We start from the raw sequence: 25,812 nt of genomic DNA, 5'->3' as shown, positions 1-25,812 counted from the left end.
TCTCGATTCTGATCTTACCGTCCTCAGTCATTATCTTTACCGAGTTTCTAACGGAAGCAACCTGCAATACTGATCAGAACTGTTTGACCTCTTCTGGTCAAAAGACAGATTGTACTGTAGCGCGCACTGTTCACACGCCGGAAACACTGTAGCGGCGGCGGTACTGTAGCGGCGGCTAGGGTTTCTGATTAGGGTTTGGTGGCGACTGGCGGCTGGGGTTTATAGTGTGATCCTTGCTCTGATACCAGTTGTTAGGAACAAAAGGCACACACGAACAAGAAATCAAAGCGATAAAGAACACGAGAATTTTACGTGGTTCGGTTGCGGTGTACAACCTACGTCCACGGGGTAATTAGGTTTGTATTATTTTGGTGATATATAATAACAAGTACAAGAGACTATTTATAGACCGCATATTAGGGCTACTCCCTTGCTAAACAAGCTAGAACCCAATTGGGCCCAATAGGGTTAGGGCCGGCTAAAAAAATATTCTCCCTAACTCCTTTAATATGCAGTTGTCTAAATGTGGGTCCGGGGATACCACATCGCCCAACATAGGTTGTAATGCATTAAACACATGTAATTTGAATATTAAGTTTAGCCTCTATATGCATTATTATTATTATTATTATTAAAACTTTTTTCTGAGTAATAATAAGCAATCTCAAATGTTTCCTTGAAGTTGCATGATGTGTTTCATTGACATCAATGTCACAACCCTTTGTGAATAATTATGGTCAAAGTCACATCCTAAAGCCCACAACCATATTCAATCATTTGTGAATGAGGGTTTAGCTATGATTATTGCTTATATCTGTTCATTCTCAGTTAATGATATGAAGTATCAGTAGGAAGTTAAAGTTGTGGTTCTTTATTCTTTTTCCTTTTTCCTGCTGAATTTGCAGATATGGATTTAAGTTAAAGGAGCTTTCTTAATGAAGGGGAAATGTACACAATGGTTTAACGAACCCATCACACGCTGTTTTAGGAGGCATCAAGAATTGGAGTTTATTACATATTATAAGCTATCATTTTCAATTTGCTTACGTCTTGGCATGATGCCTGATTTTATTTGGCCATGTAGTTCTAAATACTTTCCACATTTTTCGTTTGAATTTCATTATGTAATTACATGTCCACCCATATTTGTTTTAGTGTTACTTTCATATTTTATATAATGTTTCTCGATGATGTTCATTGTGTGACAAATGTCATGTTATACTAGCGTTGACTGCAGTTAGACGTGCACAAAATCGGGTATTTTTTAAACCCGGAACCGGGTAGGAACCGATTCTGGGTATGGTCAACAAAAGTCAAATCAGGTTTGGGTAGGAACCAGTTCCGGTTATAGTCGGGTATTTGACTGGTTCCGGGACGGGTTTTGACCGGTTCCTCCGGGTTTTTTTCGGGTATTTCCGGTTCCGGGTACGGCTCCGAGGAGAAATCCTATACCTGGTCCTACCCGCGGGTAAGGTACGGGTAGGAACCGGTTCCGGGTTGGGTCCACCAGGTCGGGTCCGGAACCGGTTATTTTTTGCACCTCTAACTGCAGTAATAAAGTTTGCTTTGTGTTGTGTCAAATACAAACTAAGAAATGTTGACGTGTTCTTTTGATTCTAGTTTTGGTGATGAAATCTTTAATAGAATCTACAATGACAGAAGCGTGGATTCAATACGTGCATTGTTGGGTGTTCTTAATCACCCAATAACCCGATGAAATGTGCCATTTAGCAAATGTAAAGTAGTGGCGTGAAAGTTGGTTTTGGGCTCAAACCGGTTTGGTCTTGATCAGAGGAAGTCAAATTCATTTTTACTCAATTGGTTCAGAAATAAGAAAGCTAACTGAAGTACTCTATAGTATTCCACGAGAGGATTGATAAACTAACGGAAAACGATTGCCGTTTTGAAGAATGTCGCCACCGCGCATCGCGCGGGTTTCCTACTAGTATATATATATATATGTGTGTGTGTGTGTGTGTGTGTGTGTGTGGATGAGGATTTTAAGAGAAAATTTTGAAATTGAGAATTTTAAGCAACATTTTGGGCCAAAAAAAAGCTCTTAAAGAAATTATAAAACAAAAAAAACGTAAATTTTAAAAAGGTAAAAAAACCAAATATTTTTATTTTACATCCCAGTTTTATAAAAAAAAATAAATAAAAAAACCTAATTATACACATGTGCATATTATTATTTAATCTTGATTTACATAATGTACACATATATACATTATCATTTATCTTAATTGTACATGTGTGTATAAAGAATAACTTATATAAAATTAAAAAATACGTATTATACATATATGTATAATTTTGCTAAATTGATAATTTTTTTAATTTGTTTTATAAAACCGGTATAGGAAATAATTTTTTTTTTGTTTTTTTACTTATTTTACTTTTGCGTGTTTTTGTTTTATAATTTTTTTCCTTAAAAATAATTTTTTTGTGGTTTAAAATGATTTTTAAAGTTATTAATTTTAAAATGGTTCTCACATAATCCTACGTATGCATATTATAATTAGATTAAACCACACTTTGATAATTTTTTGCCACTGTGTTTATAGCAAAAATGAAGTTTATTTTTATCATTCCATTACCAAAGATCATCACAATCTTAAAGTCATATACGATATATATGATAGTTGTTGATCCATGACCTTTTTTGTTAGAAAAAGTTTTCTAGTTTGGTGTCCTTAATTAAAGGCTAGTACTAGTGGACAGTAAATCACAGCACATTTCAATTTTATATTAAAATAACTCGACAATTACAGGCCGAATAAAAATATTTTGGCATTTAATGTAAACAGCTTAAGAAGAATTGTATCACCACTATATGACGAAGTTTGGTGTGTGACCTCTTCTTCTTAAGATTTTCTTTAATAATGGGAAGAGCACCTTGTTGTGACAAGGAAGGCCTAAGGAGAGGGAGATGGACTGCAGAAGAAGATGAGAGATTGATCAAATACGTTCATGCAAATGGTGAGGGTTCTTGGAGGTCGTTACCAAAAAATGCAGGTATTCTACTACTATGAATCCAGGATATATGAATATAAACTTTAAACGACTTAGCTTTCCTACTAAAAAAGGCTAGCGCTTAGTGACGCAGCTTGTTTCCTATTTATCTTCCATTTTGTTATAGGCACTAATTCTTAAGGAATGAAAATTTATTGAAAAAAAACTTTTCATAAACTATTATCAAATAACAATGGAAAACGACGTTAACGATTGTCCCTTGGTGAAATCCATGGGAAAAAGCGGTGATGCAAAAGAATAGACAAATGGACTACCGATTGTATCTAGTGTCCAATAGTCGTGACAATATATCTCTTACAAATTGGTATCATCATATTACTCTTATGTTGATATTTCTGTTTTTATAAAGTGTATTGCGGCTATATAATTACTTGACTTTTGAAAGGACTTTTAAGGTGCGGAAAGAGTTGCAGATTAAGATGGATTAATTACCTTAGAGAGGATTTAAAAAGAGGCAATATCACCAAAGAAGAAGAAGAAATCATTGTCAAGTTACACGAATGCTTGGGCAACTGGTTTGTGTTTGTTCACCCTCTTTCCTTGGTTAAAGATAATTAAAATTTGAGGGACATGACGTGCATAGAGCATCTAAGGTTCTGCACACTTGGATAAAATATAACAATTCACATAAGACCGTCTACAACGCTCACAAACGAACTGTCAAGACACATATATGGCCATCCTGCACACTTAGGAGATTTGTCTATTACCACGTACAACAATGCCTTCGCTCGAAGAAGTTGATGAGCAAAATCTATTAAACACCGGCCGAGTCAAAAGTTTTTAAACATTTTAATAGTTTATATATAGAGGAACATTAACGTACTAATGAAATTAATGTGTTAAACATTCATGGAAATGAAGTAGAGTAATTATATATACAAGTAAAGTACATGTACTTAAATCATAGAGTAACATAATTACTCTATGATGTAATTACGTAATTACTGTACTTGTATATATATTTACTTACTTGATTATCATATTTAACACATTAATTTTATTTTTATTTAATCCAATCTTGCTCTATATATGTATGTATATATAAAATTTAAATTATGATAAAATATATTATTAGACAAATAATCCATAGTTATATGTACATAAATATTTGCTAATCATGTGATCTTGCAATGTTTGTGGAGGAATGGGAGAGAAAAGTAATTTTTTCTAAAGATAAAAAAGTTGTTGAATATGTTTGGTTGATAGATTTTAGGAGTTTTTAGAAGCTTTTAACTTCAAGTTTTTTTAAAAAAATCTCATATTTAACTAAAAGTTTTTTAGTTTCGAGGAGCTTGAACCTTTTAGGTTAGGAGAAGAAGCTTAAAGCTTGAAGCTCCTACTAGTAGCGTTTAGGGGTATTTTGGCAAAACTAGCTGGTGGCTGTTAACTGGAAGCTGGTAGCTGTTAGTTGTAGTTTTTCAAATATTTTAAGGCGTTTGGCAGAGTAGCAGAAGCTTTTAATAAAAATAGCTAGGTGCCCGTGTGGTGCAGCGGAATGGGCGCACAACCTAACATCAACTGCATAATCAGTGTCGGTACATGATTCACCTTATGATAGTGCATGCACAACCCGAATGTAGACGTGTAATTCATGGAAAGACAATACTTTTAAATAGATTATTTTTTAAACCAACCTATTTTGATCTGAAACCCTTTCTGAACAGGCTCTGTTCTAATCTGAAACATGTTCTGACCTGACCATTTTCGACTCAAAAGTGACGACACGAACCGAACTAATTTAACCCTTTTTGTATCGTCTCGTTCTGACCCTAATTTGGTCATACACATGACTCGACTTTTACTTGAAGCTAGAAGTTTTTAAAAGCTCATTGCCAAACATACCCCAATTTAAGCTACAAGCTTTTAGTATTTTAAATTACTTAAATAATCTTCTAAAATAAATACATTTAATATTATTTTTTTAGTTATACTCATTTTAGCCATTTTATACATTTTATTAAAAGCTTCATCTATTCTGCCAAATATCTAAATATATTTAAAAAGATACAGCTAATAACTACTAGCTACCAGCTACTAGCTGCAACTAACAGCTACCATCTTCAAACATTAACTCTACTCCACCCCTTCCATGACAAAGACATACTACCTGATATATTTTTAATCCAAAGAAAACTAAGAGCCTTGATATCTCACACCACCCTTTCCACCGTTACTACATGGCCGTTAAACACCATCTCGTTTCGCGCCTTCCATAAGCACCACATTGAAGCAAGACAAATCGCTTGAAAAAATTTCACATTTTTTCTAAGAAACTTAGTATACTTGTATAAGTCAAAAATTTTAAAAAATTTAAACGTGAAGATATAAGATACTTTACACCATAATCACCCTAATGTAAGTCCACTATTCTTGACTTAAATGGGTAATTTCACGTAAATTTTTCTCTTAGGATTAACTTTTTACTGTTTTCTATTATCATTATTATCAATTTCTATGTAAGTGTAACTATAGCAATACAAAATTAGACTTATAAGAATTTAACTTTTCCAGAGACCACTATTTATTTATTTATTCTTTTTTTTTTTGAATTATCAATTAATCTTGAGCAGGATTCATGGCGATCATATAAAATCAGCTGTGGTAATTTTATAATTGTATAATGAAGGGTCCCAATAACTATTGTACATATTTTCTGGCCATAAAGTCGGTGGATTAACGCCCACATGTATGGTCCTCAGACGTAGGCATGTACTGTGTACTTGATGATCTTGTTATAGGGTCGAAAATCAAGGATCAAGTAGATGGACCATAAGTTTAGATACACTTCATGGTATATGAAAGTAACCGCACCTGTTCAACATAAATGGGTGTCACTTAGACTATGCATAGTTACGGACTATAAATTTATTACGATTTTTGACATATGACATCATGTCAGTAAATGGGTCATTTTTATTTTAGAAGTGTAATAATTCTATAGCCATATATATATATATATATATATATATATATATATATATATATAGGATCAGGATCATGAGAGAACCTTTTTGAAATTGGAAACTATGAGAACCATTTTAGACCACAAAAACCCAAAAATAAAAAAAATAATAAAATAAAAAAAAACACAAAAATCAAAAAAGTATAAAAACCAAAATTCTTATTTTATCATCTTGGTTTCATAAAAAAAACTCGGTTTAGCTAAATTCTATACACATATGTATAATATATACATATATGTATATTTACATGTTTTTTTTGTACATATGTGTATAATTTAAGATAAATGATAATGTACATATGTGTATATTACGTAAATAAAAATTATATAAAATTATACATATGTGTATAATACGACGTTTTTTTTTGTTTTTTTTATTTTTTTTAATGAAACCGGAATGAAATATAAGAATTTTGGTTTTTTTATTTTTTTAAAATTTTTATTATTTGTTGTTTTATGACTTTTTTAAATAATTTTTTAAAGGTGGTTTTAGTGGTCCAAAATGGTTCTCAAAATTCTCAATTTGCAAAGGGGATGGTTCTTGCGAGAAGTGATATTATAGCGAGAAGTGCGAGAAGTCGATCTCAACCATTGATTAAGTCTAATCAATAGTAAATAATGACAATGGCGAATTTGTAATAAAAAAGATAGACAATGCATTTGATTTTTATGATGAAAGGGTAATTTGGTCTCCTATTTGTTGTTTCAAGATATTAACTCCACAATTTACTCCTAAATTACTTTTCACATTATTTCTTTCATAAAGTTAAGTCTAGAAAAAAAAATATATGTTTTTGATCAAATTCTATATTCACGTTTCCCAAAAAATCATTTGAATTATCTTTTATCTATATAAGAAAAAAATTACGTATGTAGGTGAATAGTAATTAATTCACCTACACATGTAACATAATCATCTACACATAACTGAGATTCACTTATACAATTGTTAGGTATTTTTATTTTCATTTACACGTAACTCGTATACACCTACACATATTATTAGTTCCTTTAATTTTCGCCAACACGTAACTGATATTCATCTACGCATAACTTATATTCACCTACACATAACTCGTATTTGTCTACAAACACAAGATTGATTGAAAAATAATTAAGAAAGAACATGTTTTGTAACCTTTCAATAATAGATAGACTAAAAAATATTTAAAATAAATAAAATAAAAACATATTTACGCTACATTAGATATGTCCTACACTATATTAGTTATGACTACACAATAATTAAGAGTGTACATACACTACATTAGTTATGTCTACACTACATTAATATATCTACACCACATTAGTTATGACTACACAATATTTTAAAGTGTCTCTACAATACATCACGAAGTTATGTCTACGTTACATTAATGAAGCATACACTATAATAGTCGATTACAATAAAAATAGAAAAAACCAGTTCACATTTGAAATTAACAAAAATATAATAATAACTAGCCATGTTTTATAATAAAACGATTTTATATCAAGTGGATTACATCCGTTTAAATTTTAGATGAAAATAAAAATAATAATAATTCTTTGTAACTGACAACTAGCTACTAACTTACCATTAATTAAACAATTAATGATTATTGGTTATAAAATATAACATTTTTTTATTTTACTAATATACCCTTACAATTAAATAATCAGAAATTAAAATGAAATTAAATAATTGGTTAAAATCTCTTCTCGCACTTCTCGCATTATAAAAACTTCTGAAATGAACCTAATCATATATATATATATATAGGGGAGGGATATTTTGAGAACCTTATGAGTTGTAAGAACTTTAATAACTCAATATGGAACACACATTTAATTAAATGAGTATGGAATATGTGTCTGAGAATAAATCTGATTAAAAAATTAATCAGGAGAGAGAATAAGTATATTTGATGATTACACAAGTTTAAATGTTAGTTACATATGTATAATAAGTCGATTCGGTGTATAAAAAAATACTGTAATTTTTTTTACATTACTTACACTTACGTATTATACATGTGTAAAAATTAAAAAAAAAAAAATTGTTACGTTGAGTTCTTAAAACTCAAAGCGGTTTTCAAAAAAATTCAATCATATATATATATATATATATATATATATATATATATATATATATATATATATTACGAGAGTTCAAATAAAAAGAATTGTTTCCTATGAATGATAAGAACCAATAGAATTTTGATATTTGGCATTAAAACCTATGGTGAAAGAACATTTATAGGAAAATATGTCGGTTATAATGATGAAAGAGTAATTATAGAAAACTATGACGGTTTTTGTAATTTTAAATCTCAATCATTGATTGATATGATCCAATGACTATAATTTATTTCTAATATTCCTCGGAAACTACTTGTTTTTAAGATAACCCTCCCTTATATATATATATATATATATATATATATATATATATATATATATATATATATATATATATATATATATATATGAGATGGATCTTGCGAGAAGTGATATTACAGCGAGAAGTGAAGGTATAACTCCATTAATCCCTAATTTCACTCCATTTTTTATGATGTTACCTACATGTATGTAGGTTGGTTGTATTTATGTCCTAGCTACACACATTCAAACCTACCTACACACATATACATGCGTACCTACACCATTCAAACCTACCTACACACATACAAACGTACCGAGCCACATTCAAACCTGCACACATACAAACATACATGCACATATACAAAAATACGTACCTACACACGTACATACGCACCTACACAAGAAGAAAGTGAGTGAGATTAGGGATTAATGGTCACTTCTCGTTGTAAAAAAACTTCTGAAATGATCCAATACATATATATATATATGTATATATATATATAGGGTAAGGATCCTAAGAGAACCTTTTGCAAATTGAGAACTTTAAGAACCATTTTGGAACACTAAAAACACATTTTAAAAAATATTTAAAAAAATCATAAAACAAAAAATAATAAAAATTTTAAAAAAGTAAAAAAAACCAAAATTCTTATATTTAATTCCGGTTTCATTAAAAAAATAAAAGAAAATAAAAAAAAACAAAAAAACGTCGTATTATATACATATGTATAAATTTATATAATCTTTAGTTACATAATATCCACATATGTACAATATCATTTATCTTAAATTATACACATGTGTACAAAAAAAACATGTAAATGTACATATATGTATATATTATACATATGTGTATATAATTTAGTTAAACCGAGTTTTTTTTTGAAACCGGGATGATAAAATAAGAATTTTGGTTTTTTTACTTTTTTGATTTTTGTGTTTTTTTTTTTTTATTTTATGATTTTTTTTATTTTTGAGTTTTTTGTGGTCTAAAATGGTTCTCAATTATAAAAAAGTTCTCTCATGATCCTGATCTTATATATATATATGTGTGTGTTATACACATATAATATAATAATATTAACCCAAAACACACCACGGCAGCAAACACATGTCGCGCCTCTTATCGCCGGAGGGGGGGGGGGATTCTCGTCCAACGTCACCCCTATTTGCCGACCACTACACTTGACCTTAGGTTAGTTTTGTTGCCATGTCATTGTTTTTGTAATATAAACACACTACGTCATAAAAACTAATAGGGTTATCTTTTAAATATTGGATTATTAAACGGAAATATGCTGACAGTTGAAATTGTTACAAAACATTATTTCAGTTATGTTTAATCTCGGCAAATACGTCAAAATTAAAGTTTTGAAAAACCCTATTTTAGATTTTCAAAATGATAGAGATATACCCATTTGAAGAGGTAGGTCCCAGCAGAGCCCAGTTGGACCCGCAAGACTCACCTTGAACAGGGACGTCTGCGCAATGACCAACTGCTCCAGCAGGACCCACCATGCTCAAAGAACCTTACGCGCAGTACGCCAGCTGTACCCGCAGGGAAAGCCTCCCAATGGTGAAGTACCCCGCCTGTTCCCGCAGTTGCGGATACAAGCCATCAGGGAAGGCTACCCGCACTAACAGCAAGGCTACACGCACAAGGCATTCGTTACTTCAGTAGTCACATGAAGGAATGAGCAAGGCGGGAATACTCCCGCCTAAATGAGCCAGTCCGTATGCTTCTGGAAGGTCTTTCGTACTATACCTACTAAGGTATGGGCGGAACAGACAATTTGACCAGAGCAGCCCGTGAACTAATCACAGGGTGACAGCTCACCGACAACAATACGAGGAGGAGCACCCTCTAAGTACTGTTTTGTCACTATTAGCCGCTGCCTACTCACCAACCCTTACGAGGGGACGTGCGCAGCCTACAGTTGGTGGAACAGTGCGTAGCCGGCAGTAAAGGAACAGTATACAGCCGACCTTATTACTGTTGGCCGTAACCTATCCACCAACCAGCATGGCCTGTGCGTACGTCCACTGTTGGTAGAACAGGAATACTATTCAGCCGGCTGTACCTGCTTGGAAACCTACCTTCGGCTATAAATACTCCAACACCTTGGAATGGTAAGGACATCATCTGATATCTCAATCTTATCTAGCAATCTCTTAATATACACTTATATTCAGAGCAATCTAGTCTGATTCTCACGCCGGAGGGTGGTCACAAGGAGGAACCCCCCCCTTCTCAGTGACGAGCTTACGGTGTCTGTTTTGCAGGTCCCCTGAAGAACAACCTTCTCTGCTGGACCTCATCCGTGGGAAACATTACTTAACCCCCAGATTATCTATAATCTGCCTGTGGGTTCACTTAGTGTTTCTTCATTGCGCCATCCGTGCATACAAGCTAGGACTATTTTAGTTTTTTCAAAATTTCTGAAGAAATGGTTAACGTTACTCCGGTCCCAAGGCCAGTAACCGACCAAGAAACCCCGGTAACCACAACCCCAGCAACTGGGGGGAACACTGGCGGTTATACAAATCTTACGAACACTACCCCGACTACCCAAGCCGGGGCAAGTGCAGTAAATATTCCACCGGGGTTCACTGATGCCCAGTTGGAAAAACGAACGAGGGCCCCTCGCCAAACACTAGATCAAGTGAAGGCGTGGGCCGAAGCACGTCAAAGAGAGTTCCAAGCTGAATTGGATGAACGCTTGCGTTCAGTTCAACAGGCTGACGAATTCGGCAGTACTCGCCAACAGCTCAATATGAACAGCGAGTGCGAGTACTCAGACGAGGAGAGAGAAGAATCCGACACCGACGCAAACCCTCGCCAAAAGGCGAAAGGGAAGCGTAAGGAAACGGACTTCCAGCCAAAAAGGAATTTTGGGGAAGCTTTTAAACCAACAAATGCGGAGAGAAACCCGCGTGACTTCTCAAAAACCTTTAGGCCAACTGCTACAAATGCAGGAAAGTCAAAGTTTGCAAGGGACATTGCGGAAACAATCGCCCCGAGAAGTGCCAAACAAATGTCTAACATTGGCACTTATGATGGTCTATCCGACCCAGACGACCACTTGAACAGATTCATTGCGGGGGCAATCGTCAGTAACTGGACGGAACCCACGTGGTGTTATATGTTCCAGATGACTCTGGTTGGAGCGGCCAGGGCATGGTTCGATCGTTTACCGGTCCACCACATATATGACTGGGCAGACTTTCAGAACAAGTTCAGCCAGCACTTCAGCCAACAGAGGAAATACACCGAGGAACAGTGGACAATCCTCAACTGCGTTAGAGAGGAGGATGAATCTTTATTAGACTTCATCACCCGCTTCAACTCCAAAAAGCTAAGTCTCGGCAACGTAAGTGAAGATCTTGTTCGCGCCGCTTTCATCCAAGGCGCCGAATACCCGGAGCTTATCCGCACATTGACGGGTAAGGATGGCATGCCATCAACATGGGATGCCATCATGACGGCGGCCAAGCGCTTTGCCGAGACGGAGAAGCAACTGGGAAGGGACCTCCCCCAGAGTACACACCTCTACACGCAGAGGACAAGAGAGAACAATGTCCGGATCGCCCGACAGAACAAAAAGAGGAAGCTAGGTATCTGGCAGTCAAGGGTAAACTTTGACACCTCATCCAGCTCTCGCCCTCTTGTTGGCGGAAGAAATCACACACACCCTTCAAGCCAAAAGCACCGGTGGACGCCACTCACCAAAAGCGTCACGGAGATATTTGCCACTGAAAAGCTACCGTGGCCAAAAGCTCCAGTGATCCGGCACCGACCTAATGCGGATCAGAGCAAATCCTGTGACTTCCACGGGACAAAAGGTCATGGTACGGAAGAGTGTACATCCTTGAAGGATATTGTTGAAGCATTCGTCAAGGATGGAAGATTGGCACACCTGGTGGCATCAATCAAGAAGGGAGGACGGAACGACAACCGGTACCGGGGCAACGGACGAAAGCCCGTTGACATCAGCATCAACATGGTTCATGGCAACATCAGAGGAAGAAAAAGGCGAACGCCAGAACCATGCGCGTGGAAGGAAGCTGAGGTGCGCTTCCCGCGAGTGCCAGGAGGACCCAGCAAAGAAGGCCCTATCGTCATAAAAAGCCAGCTGGGGCACTACATCACTTCTCGCACTCTTGCTGACAACGGCGCCTCGTCAACGGTGATGTACAGGCAGTTCTTCGACAAGCTAGATGACGAAGACAAGGAGCGCCTGGAAACGATCTGCCCCTCGATGGAAGGGTTTGATGGCAGCACAAACACCCCCCTGGGTATCCTATCTTTCCCCGTCACTCTTACAGATGGAAAACACTCCCGCACAGAAGATGTGGACTTTGTCGTGATGAGGAAGCCACACCACACGTACGACATTCTCTTCGGGAGAGACGGGATGGCAAGATTCAACGCCGTGGTATCCTCAGTCCACGGCATGATGGGATGGCCAACAGCTGAGGGTGTAGCGATGATCACCGGCATTCCCCAGGTATGCATCGCATCTGTCTCATCTAAACCCAAACCAAAGATGGCTAAACCAACCATCACCGAACCAGAAAGATGGGCCTTCAACGGCAAGTACCCTGACCAGGCCGTAACCATTGGCCCAACAATTGTTGATCCCACACGCACCTTACTTAAGCGCTTATTACAAAGGAACGCCGACATCTTCGCGTGGACACCAGCTGACATGACTGGTGTACCCCGGAGTAAGGCAGAGCATAAGCTCAAATGCGATCCGGCTGTCACACCGATCGTACAAAAGCGCAGAGTAATGGGGCCAGAACAAACTAACGCGTGTAGAACCCAAGTCAAGGAACTCCTTGACGCAGGCATCTTACGCGTTAGTAGATATCAAACTTGGGTTGCAAATCCCGTTATGGTACCGAAGAATGACAAACAATGGCGCATGTGCATAGATTTCAAGGATTTGAACAAAGCATGCCCCAAAGATTGTTATCCGTTACCTGAAATTGATCTTAAGGTGGATTCGTTGGCACCATTCCGCCTTAAATGCTTCCTGGACGCGTATAAGGGGTACCATCAAATCCACATGGCCGTTGATGATCAGGACAAAACCGCTTTTCGGACGCCCGATGGCACATTTTGTTATCAAATGATGCCATTCGGACTTAAGAATGCCGGGTCCACATACCAACGCCTGATGGACAAAGAGTTTCATTCCCAAATTGGGAGGAACTTGGAAGTCTACATGGATGACTTGGTCATCAAAAGCCCTGACCCAGAAGCGATGTTGAAAGACATCGAAGAAACTTTCAACACGCTCAGGAAGATAAACATGAAGCTCAACCCGAGCAAGTGTGCCTTTGGAATGGAAGAAGGGAAGTTCTTGGGGGTCATCGTCACTAAAGATGGCTTCAGAGCGAACCCTGAAAAGGTCGAAGCCATTATCAAAATGGAATCACCTACTACCATCAAACAGGCTCAGACACTGAATGGACGACCAGTCGCACTTAATCGCTTTTTGGCAAACCACGCGGATAAGTCATTTCCTTTCGTGTCAACGTTGAGAAACTGTTTAAAGAAAACGCACTTCCGCTGGACACCAGAAGCGGAAGCAGCTTTTCAGGTGATTCGGTCACGCTTGATCGAACTCCCAACGCTCACAGCACCAGAAGCGGGGGAGGAGTTAATCCTATACCTTTCCGCAACAGATAGAGCAACCGGGGCGGTCCTGCTAGTTGAACGGAAAGGCATCCAGATGCCAATCTATTATGTCAGCCGTATCCTAACAGACGTAGAAACCCGGTACTCTACCCTCGAAAAATTAGTCTTAGCACTTATACACGCTTCACGCAGGTTAAGACGATATTTCCAGGGTCACCCAATCACCATTCTCTCCAACTTCAAACTTGCAAACGTTCTAGGCAAACCCGAGTTATCGGGACGCCTAGCCAAATGGGCAATTGAGTTGGGAGAGTACGCGATAAAGTATAAGCCAAGACCAGCCATAAAAGGCCAGGTTCTGGCCGACTTTATTACAGAAGTGCCTGCATCACGGGAAAAAGAGTGCCAGGAAGAGGCTCAACCCTCTCCAGCACAAGACATCAATGATGTCTGGCGACTCTACACTGACGGGGTAGCCAATAACGAGGGTTCAGGCGCAGGGCTAAAGTTAACCAACCCAGCGGGCCAAGAATACACTTACGCTATTCGACTGGATTTTCCAAGTACGAATAACGAAGCCGAGTATGAGGCATTCCTGGCTGGGCTGAGAATTGCGCGTAAGATGGGAGTGAAAAACTTGGAAGCCCACGTGGATTCCATGTTAGTAGCCAATCAAATCAACGGGACGTACACGGCCGTGAACGACACAATGGCCCTGTACCTCGCACAAGCAAAATCCCTTATGCGCGATTTCAATGACTGCAAAGTCATACACGTCAAGCGAAGTGAAAACAAATCTGCGGATGCGTTAAGCAAGCTTGCATCATTAGCCTTCACCCACTTAGGAAAGGATATCCGCATTGAACTCCTCGAGACACCATCAGTCCCGCACAAGGAAATTTGTGTCATCCAAACCAGCACGGAAACGTGGATGACACCAATAATAAAATACCTTGCGGCAGGTACACTACCAGAATCCAAAACACAGGCAAGAAAACTACGCTGTAAAGCACTGAATTATCAACTGATAGATGACATCCTTTACAGACGTAACTTTCTTGGCCCACTCTTAAGATGCGTGGACAACCAAGATGCTGACTACCTCCTAAGGGAAGTACACGAAGGCATCTGTGGAGTACACGCAGGTCCCCGCGCTGTTGTAGCCAAGCTAAACAACGCGGGATACTTTTGGCCGGGGATGCATACGGATGCACTGGCATACATCAGAAAATGCAGGTCTTGCCAGCTTTACGCACCCAACACGCACCGCCCGAAGAATGAACTTGTTCCAGTCACTTCTTCATGGCCATTTCAGAAGTGGGCCATCGATGTGACAGGCCCATTTCCTACAGCAGCAGGAAATGTTCAGTTCCTAGTGGTAGCCATCGACTACTTCACCTAGTGGATAGAAGCAAAACCTTTAGCCCAAACAACCGCGAAACATATCAAAAAATTCATTTGGGAATTTATTATTTGTCGTTTTGGACTTCCACAGAATTTGGTGAGCGATAACGGCACCAACTTTGCTGACAAGAAGCTACAACAGTGGCTGAAAGAACTTCAAATCACCCACACCTTTACCTCAGTGGCACACCCGCAAGGTAATGGTGAGGTGGAAAGAGCAAACAAGAGCATCGTCGAAGGCATCAAGAAAAGACTCTTGGAACACAGATCCGGCTGGGTGGACGAGCTTCCGCACGTCCTTTGGGCAAACAGAACGCTGAAGAAGGCCAGTACGGGAGAAACCCCGTTCAGCCTCACTTATGGCACGGAAGCCATGGTCCCGGTCGAAATTGGTTTACCCTCACCAAGGATCTTGATTCAGCCAGAAGACAATGATGCGGAAAGACGGTTGGATCTTATGCTGACCGAGGAACGCAGAGACTTAGCCGCAGTGCGTGAAGAGAACTACAAGCGACAAATGCAAAAGTACTACAACACGCGGGTAAAACTCTGCAACTTCAATGTAGGAGACTACATACTGCGTAACAACGAGGCTTCGAACCAAGAACGCCCAGGAAAGCTGGCCCCGGTCTGGGAAGGGCCATACGTTATCAAAGAAGTCCTGGAAAAGGGCGCATACCGGCTCGAAAGGCTCGATGGCACTCCCATCCCAAGAACATGGAATGGAGCTCAATTACGCAAATGTTATATGTAGATCAATTCCAAAACTTGTAAAGAAAAGGCCTAGAGCCACTTCTAATGGAAATGATTCTCCTTTCATAATGTGTTAACTTTACCTTTATACTTATGAACTTCCCACACTGGTGCCGGTATTCACCGCATAAATGGAGAAGAAGTAAGTCGTTACGTGTGGAAGGCGGCAAAACCCGCATAAACACAACGCTAAAAATAAGGAAAACCTACACGCAGGTCAGATGTAAGTAAAGTTTAGCCATCCTTGTAAGTGTAAGTGACGGTCTTACCCGCACAATCACAAACAAGGAAGCAAAACTTCAACCTATCATCTACCACGTTCAAAGGTTATCCTAAAAAAGGATGAGGAAAACCTACACGCAGGTCAGATATGGGTAAAGTTTAGCCATCCTACTAAGTGCAAGTGACGGTCCTACCCGCACAATCACGAAAGAGGAAGCAAAACTTCACACCTATTATCTACCACGTTCAAAGGTTAACTTATCCTCAAAAGATGAGGAAAACCTACACGCAGGTCAGATATGGGTAAAGTTTAGCCATCCTACTAAGTGCAAGTGACGGTCCTACCCGCACAATCACGAAAGAGGAAGCAAAACTTCACACCTATTATCTACCACGTTCAAAGGTTAACTTATCCTCAAAAGATGAGGAAAACCTACACGCAGGTCAGATGGTAAAGTTTAGCCATCCTACTAAGTGCAATGGACGGTCCTACCCGCACAATCACGAAAGAGGAAGCAAAACTTCACACCTATTATCTACCACGTTCAAAGGTTAACTTATCCTCAAAAGATGAGGAAAACCTACACGCAGGTCAGATGGTAAAGTTTAGCCATCCTACTACGTGCAAGTGACGGTCCTACCCGCACAATCACGGAAGAGGAAGCAAAACTTCACACCTATCTACCACGTTCAAAGGTTAACTTATTCTAAACACTTGGAAAATTGCTAATTTAAACTAAAGTATGCAAGTCATATAACGTTTATAAAGCAAGGAATCCAATGAAAGAAGCGGTCTTAGCCGCACAAAGATTTATATTTTATAAATATTCGTTACAAGAATGGCCGGGTAACTACCCGCCTACAAGAGTAAATCTATACAAACTAAATCTGTCCTAGCAGCGGGAAGGGATCTTCAGGATCAGGCTTCAGGGCCACTTCCACTTGGACCAGCGCCGTCAGTAGAGCGTGGCAGTTCAAGGAAAGTCTTAAGGATAGCTAGCCCATCATCAGCAGCAGCAACTTCATTCACCTTCTCCACCACCGGATGCGGGAAGGCAGCATACTGGTTCACTGCTTGGTCGTAAATAGCTTCAGTATCCACATTATACAAAGGGAAGTTGGAAGGCAGGACGCCTTTCTCAACGAACCCTAGACCAAGCAGGAAGCCGGCCCGTTCCCCATCCTCGTGAGAAGCGTTGAGGGCTGCGCTCATAGCATCGTCGTAAGATGTCTCTGAGAAGACCCGATGCACAACCTACAAAAGAAAATATACAAGTGTCAACACCCTTTCTATTTACAAAGAAGAGCGTAAATACATGAAAGCTTACCTGAGACAACGCTTCTCGAAGAAGCCATTCCTTGGCAACCAGAGCTTCTTGGAGGGCAGCTTGAGCTTCGTTAGGGGCGCGTTCGGCTTCACTCTTGTTAAGGTTGGCAAGCAACACTTCTTTAGCCGCAGCCTCTTCGACGCCCTTTAGCTTCCGCTCAGTATGGTCAAGCACCCCCCTCTGGTCCAAGATCTCCTGGAGCTTTTTGGCGTCTTCCATCGCCAAGGCATCATGAGCCTGCTGGAGAGCCTCTAATTTGGCTTTAAGTTCTTCATTCTCCACGCGCAGAGGCTCAGCAACAGCTTCAGCCTTGGTGGCCCTCTCGGTTGCGTTCCTCGCAGTTTCCTTAGCCAGCCGAAGCTGTTCATTAACAGCTTGGGAAGCCTTGGAACGGGCCTCGAGTCGAGCCTGAACTTCAACCTCGAGGGCCTTGAAGACTTCTCCTTCTCCGCAGCTACTGCGGCAAGTTTTTGGTTCTCCTCCCGAACAGCCCGCGCCTGAGCTACTTCCTTGAGGCGAGCTGCTTTTAACTTGTCGTTTTCACGACAAAGCAGCTCGACGCGCGGCTGCATCCGGGCCAGGAGAACCCGAAGCTCATTGGTTAGCCTACCCTCCTGGTAGCTAGCCATGGCTTCCCCCAACGCACCACTGGGAGCAGCGTGACGAGCCCATTCCACGCACTCTACAGGGGTGCGAAGGGTTGTTCCTCGGCGAATGTTCCATCGTGGAACATACACTTCATTGGAATCCGACACTGCAAAAAACACAAAGCAGTTAGGAAAAGATGATAAAATATATATATATAAAATGGGCCAGAAGAACCCTACGCACCTGTAGGGTCAATAACAGGCCGATAGCCGCCGAACCCATCACCTGAACCCAAAGGAAATCCATCCAAGAGGTCAGGCAGATGGGAAGGTGGCAAAGATTGGCGGGAAGCCCCATGTGTACCTGGTGGACCGGCCGTCGTTGCCGATGGTGGGGGCATGGTAGCAGCCGCCGTGGTCGCCGTCGTGGTCGCAACCGCCGGCTCGGTGAAGGATGCTGTAAAAATCGCACTCACCGCCGGCGGTGACGTCATCTCGGCTGGAACAGTCGGCTCAAAGGAGTGAGCAACTGAACCAGCGGGAGCAGGCGCAGGCGCCTGGGTCGACGCCTCAGGTAGGCTGACCAAGCCTACCGTCATTGGCGGAGAGGTACTACTCGGCGCTTCACCCTGGAATGCGCCAACATCCACGCCTGCGTAAAGAAGAAAAGTGTTAACAGATTAAGCTATGAAGATAAAAGCTAAAGGAAAGCTGTACTTACGGGTTTTCTTGAGCCTAAAGGTACGGAGAGGCGGGGATGGACCCGATGGAGCCGGCCTCTTTACGCCGGTCACCGTCGTCTTCTTTGGCTCTCCGGAGGTGACAGTCGCAACCTCCGGAGCTGTGGTCTTATCACCACCGGGATTCCCCGCCACCTCTTCGCTCTCGGTCTCCGAATCAGACCGAGGCGCTGGATCGGCAGTGGAGGCCTTCTCCTTCCCCTTCCCGCCGGCAGCCTTCTTCTTCCGCACCAACGGAGGACCATCTGCGGATTCCTCATCAGAACATACGATTAGAGGAATTCCAGCAGAGGTTTCAACATTGAGGGGTCGAGGGTCGAAGAGCGCCTTACCTGGCCGACGGGCGCTAAGGATCTCATGGCCTAGCGGATAGACCTCCACGAACCGATCCGCCGTTTGATCTAGGATGGGCAACTCGTTCTCATCTAGAGCGCGAGTACCCATCAGTGCGGGACCGTCAGCCTCCCGCGGGTTCAGGAGCGACTGCAAGTCGTTCCCCTCTGAAATAAACAAGAAAGAAGTTAGAAGAAATTCAAAATCAACAAAAGGGAAAAAGGAATACCGTAAGGAACAGAGTTCGAACCGTATTCGAGGACGATCGGAATCTTGCGCGCATCAGCCTCCTTCCACACCCGGCTCATCCCCAGCATCACCATCCCGGACTCCGCAAACCGGTAAACCGGAGATTGGACCCGAGATATCTTCGCAAACCATTCCGCCTCCTGGTAGCTGGAGGCGTGAAGGCTGGGAAGTGCTTGCCCGTTCCTGAATTTCATGGCAATGGGGATGGCGCGAGCGGAGATGAAAAAGAACTCCCGCTTCCACGAGCGAAGACTGCGCTCGGTCGCGCAGATCTTTAAACCCTTAATCCGGGTTGTCAACGTGTACCACCCCTGGATGCACCTCCAAGTGTAGAAGGTCATCAGGCGGTCAACATAGGGCTCAATGCCCAGTATCCGGCACACCCACTCAAAGTGGCGAATCTTAGCGATCGCCATGGGGTGCAACTCGGTCAAATGAACACCGTGCCTCTCAAGGACACGGTAAACAAACTTTGTCAATGGGAACCTAAGATTCCCATAAACAAAGAATGCTGCATAAACCCCGATCTTGCCTCTGGGGGCATCGTACACAGTATGATGGGGTTCAGGAAACTCAGGCTCGAGAGACTCGAGCATGAACTTCCTGACGACATACCGGTACAGATCGCCAGGCAGAGCACACTGGCACTCGCCAGCAGTACTCTTGTCATCGGCTGTGGATTCAACATCACGAGACGACATCTTGTGAAGGAAAGGAGAAAACGATTTCGGGAGAATGCTTGCCTGAAAAGGTGAGTATTCGCCGGAAATCGCAAAGAAGATGAAGAGAAGAGTGAAAGTGTGGATTACAAAGAACCCTCTCCCCCTTTATATACTAATCGCAATTAATGCGTTGAAATTAATGCGGAAGAGAGAGAAAACGAAGGTGCAATGAAACTATGACACGTGGCAAAAAGCAAGCTGGCAACAGCTGTTGACAGGACGCATACCATTAATTTCGCGGCCACGCGCCCGAAAAATCACGCCCACGCGCCTGAAAAAGCGTCTGGAAAGACCATGTACTGTCACGTCACCATAACTTCCTGCACGTCCTGACACAGTCAGAAGAAACCGTCGCACGACGTTTCAGAGTTTTGGACTGTTCTTCTTTCCACCAACTCTTCGAATTTCAAAATTCAAAATTCAAAAAGATTCAAAAGTAAGCGGGAAAATACCCCTTACGTTGGCAACCAAGTAACTGTAAGACAGGTGCGGGTACAGTGTCAAGGCAAAACCCTTCACAAACTTAGCACCTGCAAGGAATTGAAGCCAAGAATTCCTCGGAAACCAAGTAACCGTAAGACGGATGCGGGTACAGTGTTAAGGCAAAACCTGAAGAAACACTAAGTGAACCCACAGGCAGATTATAGATAATCTGGGGGTTAAGTAATGTTTCCCACGGATGAGGTCCAGCAGAGAAGGTTGTTCTTCAGGGGACCTGCAAAACAGACACCGTAAGCTCGTCACTGAGAAGGGGGGGGGGGTTCCTCCTTGTGACCACCCTCCGGCGTGAGAATCAGACTAGATTGCTCTGAATATAAGTGTATATTAAGAGATTGCTAGATAAGATTGAGATATCAGATGATGTCCTTACCATTCCAAGGTGTTGGAGTATTTATAGCCGAAGGTAGGTTTCCAAGCAGGTACAGCCGGCTGAATAGTATTCCTGTTCTACCAACAGTGGACGTACGCACAGGCCATGCTGGTTGGTGGATAGGTTACGGCCAACAGTAATAAGGTCGGCTGTATACTGTTCCTTTACTGCCGGCTACGCACTGTTCCACCAACTGTAGGCTGCGCACGTCCCCTCGTAAGGGTTGGTGAGTAGGCAGCGGCTAATAGTGACAAAACAGTACTAGAGGGTGCTCCTCCTCGTATTGTTGTCGGTGAGCTGTCACCCTGTGATTAGTTCACGGGCTGCTCTGGTCAAATTGTCTGTTCCGCCCATACCTTAGTAGGTATAGTACGAAAGACCTTCCAGAAGCATACGGACTGGCTCATTTAGGCGGGAGTATTCCCGCCTTGCTCATTCCTTCATGTGACTACTGAAGTAACGAATGCCTTGTGCGTGTAGCCTTGCTGTTAGTGCGGGTAGCCTTCCCTGATGGCTTGTATCCGCAACTGCGGGAACAGGCGGGGTACTTCACCATTGGGAGGCTTTCCCTGCGGGTACAGCTGGCGTACTGCGCGTAAGGTTCTTTGAGCATGGTGGGTCCTGCTGGAGCAGTTGGTCATTGCGCAGACGTCCCTGTTCAAGGTGAGTCTTGCGGGTCCAACTGGGCTCTGCTGGGACCTACCTCTTCACATACTTAGCACCAGCAGGGAATTGATTCCCTGTGGGTTCACTTAGTGTTTCTTCACCATTTATATTTTTCTGTCTAAACTCATATGTAATCTTATCTACTACAGAGTGAACTTCAATATCTTAAAAGCATAAATTAGTGTCAACAACCATATACATTTGTCCCCTTATTTTGATGGATAAAATACTTATTTACTTTATAGATGGTCAGTGATCGCTAGCCATTTACCTGGACGAACAGATAACGAGATCAAGAATTACTGGAACTCTCATTTAAGCCGAAAAATCTACATGTTTATGAGAGGTAAAAACAACTCAACACTAACCTCAGTGGACATAACAAATATGGTTCAAACATCAGGAAGAATTGGTCGAGTTAGCCGTTGCTTCGCTAAAAAGTATAACAAGAATAAGAGAACTGGAAGTAACTCTATTTCTGTGAAGGAAAATGGCACTTTACCTAGGGGCCCTAAGTTGATTTTCAAAGAAGAGAAAGAAAATAAAAAATCTGGACCAGATGAAGTTGGGTACCAAGATGAAGAGTCGAATAATACTAGCAAGTTTTTAGTAAGTGAGGTGATGGACTCAGACCCTTTGTCGAGCCTTAATGACGAGGAACAAAAAGAAAATATTATAATAGATACAGGTGTCCAATGTGCTCAAAATAATTTGGCAGAAGACAAAAATTTATCTTGAATTCATCAATATCATTAGGGTTTGGCTCTTATGGAGATGACATGGAGTTTGGGTTTGAAGAAGTTGGAGATGATTTAATGCTATGGTTGTGGGGAGATAATGATATAGAGCTTAATCACTATTAGGGTATTGTGGTTCACTCCACCGTTCAACCTTCGGTACTACCGTCACTTCGTCTTTGAGCTCTTCAACCCTACCCTAGTGAGTCGTCTTCAACCGTACGCCCGCCTACTGTTGCCGGTTCCATTTGGAAAACCTAGGGGTCCGTTAGTGATGTTGTGGCGTGTGTTGTTCCATCTAACCCTAAGTGGCGGCGGTGGTACGGTGGCCGTGAAAACCTAGAACTGATGTGGTTAGCCCTAACTATGAAATGTTTAATGCATGATGCTTTATAAAGTTATAAGTCACTGTTTGTGATGTTTGATTTGATATTGTATGAGACTGATTGTTATGTTTTGTGCTTGGCTGTATTGTTTTTTCCCCGTTCTCTCTTTTCCATTTGTGACCTTTATGTGGCCACCATGACAGTTCCTGAGATTCAGCATGCGTGTGGCTATTTTTGATCTTTTTATCTCTGTTTGTAATATCACATGGAATATCTTGCTAGCAACAAGCGATGTCTAGCGTCTATTGTTACGTTACACGCGGTGCACATGAGGTGTTCGATGAAATTCATGTTTGTCCCTTTTGGTTTTTGAAAGGCTGTCATGGTTTTTCTGAGCCTAGGTATGGTGCACATAAGGTGTTTGACGGAATGCTTTGACGATTGTGCCACTCCTTTTGGGTTAATTTTTGGGCAATGATGATGATGATAATGGTGATGATGATGATGACGGACTCTTGGCGTGGTGACTGTGGTGCTTGGAAACAAGCAACCACAATTGCAGCCATTAGAATGATCTGAGCCTTAAGTTAGGATTTCGGCCTTATGTAAACATGAGCTCATAATCGATCTGAGCATACCAATTTGAATCTAAAGATTGGTGAAACCATGGAAGTAGTTTGTGCAAAAACATGAGATGTAATTTTAGGATTAATCTTTACTAATATGTATTCTAGTTTAGTAAACCATTTTCATTTCTTAGTATGTAACACATGTTTTAAAATTTCTAAAGGTATTTGGTGCTATGAGAGGGATGTCGGGACTGCTATGGGAAACATCTTAACTTGATTCTTATGAGGTATATATTCTTTCCACCGACCACTGTAATCTTTACGTGTTTTATGCATATTGATTGGTTAGGTTTATATTCATATATTATACAAGAAAACAAGTTGGTGAGTTTGTATTGAAAGTTACCCTTTTATTTTAATTATTCAGGGTATTCACTTTTGGGGTCTCTTAATTCCTGAATGCCAGAAGGTACTGCCATTTGTGTAGCCTGAGGGAGAGCTATTAGAGCTGTTAGCAGATGATGATCTTTGGCTTCTTTTGATCGGAAAGGTAAAGCGATTATGTTTACATAAATGGTGCCATAGTGGTGTCTTTAAGGAAGCGATCTTTTGGAGAAAACATTAGACACTTTCTTGTTTCATCCTCCTTTTTAGTTAAACCCGTTTTTATCAACAACTTGATGGTGTTAAATATGTGCCTTTTAAGACAACAGTTCTAGAGATTTGGGACAACACGAATGGTGCTGTTGAGACATCTTGGACATGGACAAAATAGAAGAGGTTCTTATTGTAATTTTAGCATAATTTGTTTTTGTTATTTATCTTTTAAAATTTTTGTAACCTTTTGTATGAGTCTTAGTAGCATGAATGAACATCTGTTTGTATTTTGGAACCGATGTAAACTTTATATTGTATTATGTAGCCTGATTTGGACCGTTAACTAGAGCCTTATGGTGCTAGAAGTAAGGTGTTTTGCAAAGTTTAGACCATTTTTGAGTTTGTATACAAGTTTTAGACGAGACAGTTATTGCTAGCCTCAAAAGTATCATTAGCAAATATTGGTACACATCGGGCACTTATTGCTACAAGTTGAGAGCCTAAAATGTATCATTAAAATTGTATTTCTTTTTTTTTTCAGCTTTAGCGCCCCCCCCCCCCCCCGGCCGCGGTTGCGGCTGGTCTAAATACTAGTTAATTATCAATAATTAATAAAAGTAAAATAAATAAAAGTAAAAGTAGATTAATCTTTTTAATAATATTAATTAATTATATTATTTCATAAATATTACTAACTAGTATTTCGACCCCCACGTTGCGGGAGTTGGGAACCATAACCAATCTCAGATCTTGATGATCGAAAATCAATCAGCATGTGCATTGAGTTAGTCGTCACACTAGCCATTAACCACCACACACACACACACACACACACACACACATATATATATATATATATATATATATATATATATATATATATATATTTTGTCACCACTATTCAAATTCCAACATTTAACTTGAGTTTCCTTTTATTCCTTATTTGACCACAAAAGTCAAAATGTATTTCTAGCATATAACAAAATCCAACCACAATGACATCAACTAACTAATTGTTGATAGATAGCGTCACGTGACTCCATGTCTTCATCTTATCTCACACCAATGTATACACACAAAGACTGGTCACCACTAGACCACCGCAAGGACACCCTACCGTCACCACTATCGCCGGTAAACCAGGATAACAACTCCATCTAACAACTGCGTCACCTAACTGTAACACCGCGTTTTTAACCCTATAAGAATTTAGATAAATATACTAATTTAAGAAAGTATAGGGACCAAACTTGTAAAATCTGAAAAATCCATCCATCGCGATACGCGATGGGATAGGCTTTAAGCCCATCGCGTAGCGCGACGGACTTGCAAAACAACCCAGAAATGGGAGGCGTAGCGATACGTTACGACCCAGTCAAAACGGTCATCGCATATCGCGATGACCATGCTGAGTCACTGAACACGTGGCACGATATGACAGGCCACGTGTCACGATCTGGTATAGCGGCGTTAGATTGCGGCGTCGCGATACGCAACGGGTATGAGAAAACCCATCGCGTATCGCGATGGACTCCTAAATTCGCCTATAAAAGGGGTGAACAGGTTTGAAGCCAAATTCATCCCAAATCACTTCTACATTCACACACTTAACCTAGAAAGGCGTGCCGTATTGCCGTGTCAAGCCGACATGCCATTTCTTGAAGTTTGTACAATTTAGGAGGTTATAAACAAGTTGCAA

The 25,812-nt window shown here is 40.7% G+C and overlaps 1 pseudogene across 1 annotated transcript; it reads left to right on the top strand.

The window, feature by feature from the left end:
- The first annotated feature begins 2,878 nt into the window (after positions 1–2,878).
- Positions 2,879–22,747, top strand: LOC143572099 (transcription factor MYB12 pseudogene; annotated as a pseudogene). Its single transcript, XR_013142208.1, has 3 exons — positions 2,879–3,015; positions 3,419–3,548; positions 22,130–22,747. The product of XR_013142208.1 is annotated as a transcription factor MYB12 pseudogene (transcript).
- The last annotated feature ends 3,065 nt before the right edge of the window (positions 22,748–25,812 follow it).

Source organism: Bidens hawaiensis, unplaced genomic scaffold (assembly GCF_021521415.1).
Source record: "Bidens hawaiensis isolate Kalapana, Puna unplaced genomic scaffold, B.hawaiensis_p1.1 tig00025744_1, whole genome shotgun sequence".
Lineage (NCBI taxonomy): Eukaryota > Viridiplantae > Streptophyta > Magnoliopsida > Asterales > Asteraceae > Bidens > Bidens hawaiensis.
The sequence above is the reverse complement of the archived record's forward strand: the minus strand, read 5'-3'. Positions and strand labels throughout refer to the sequence as shown.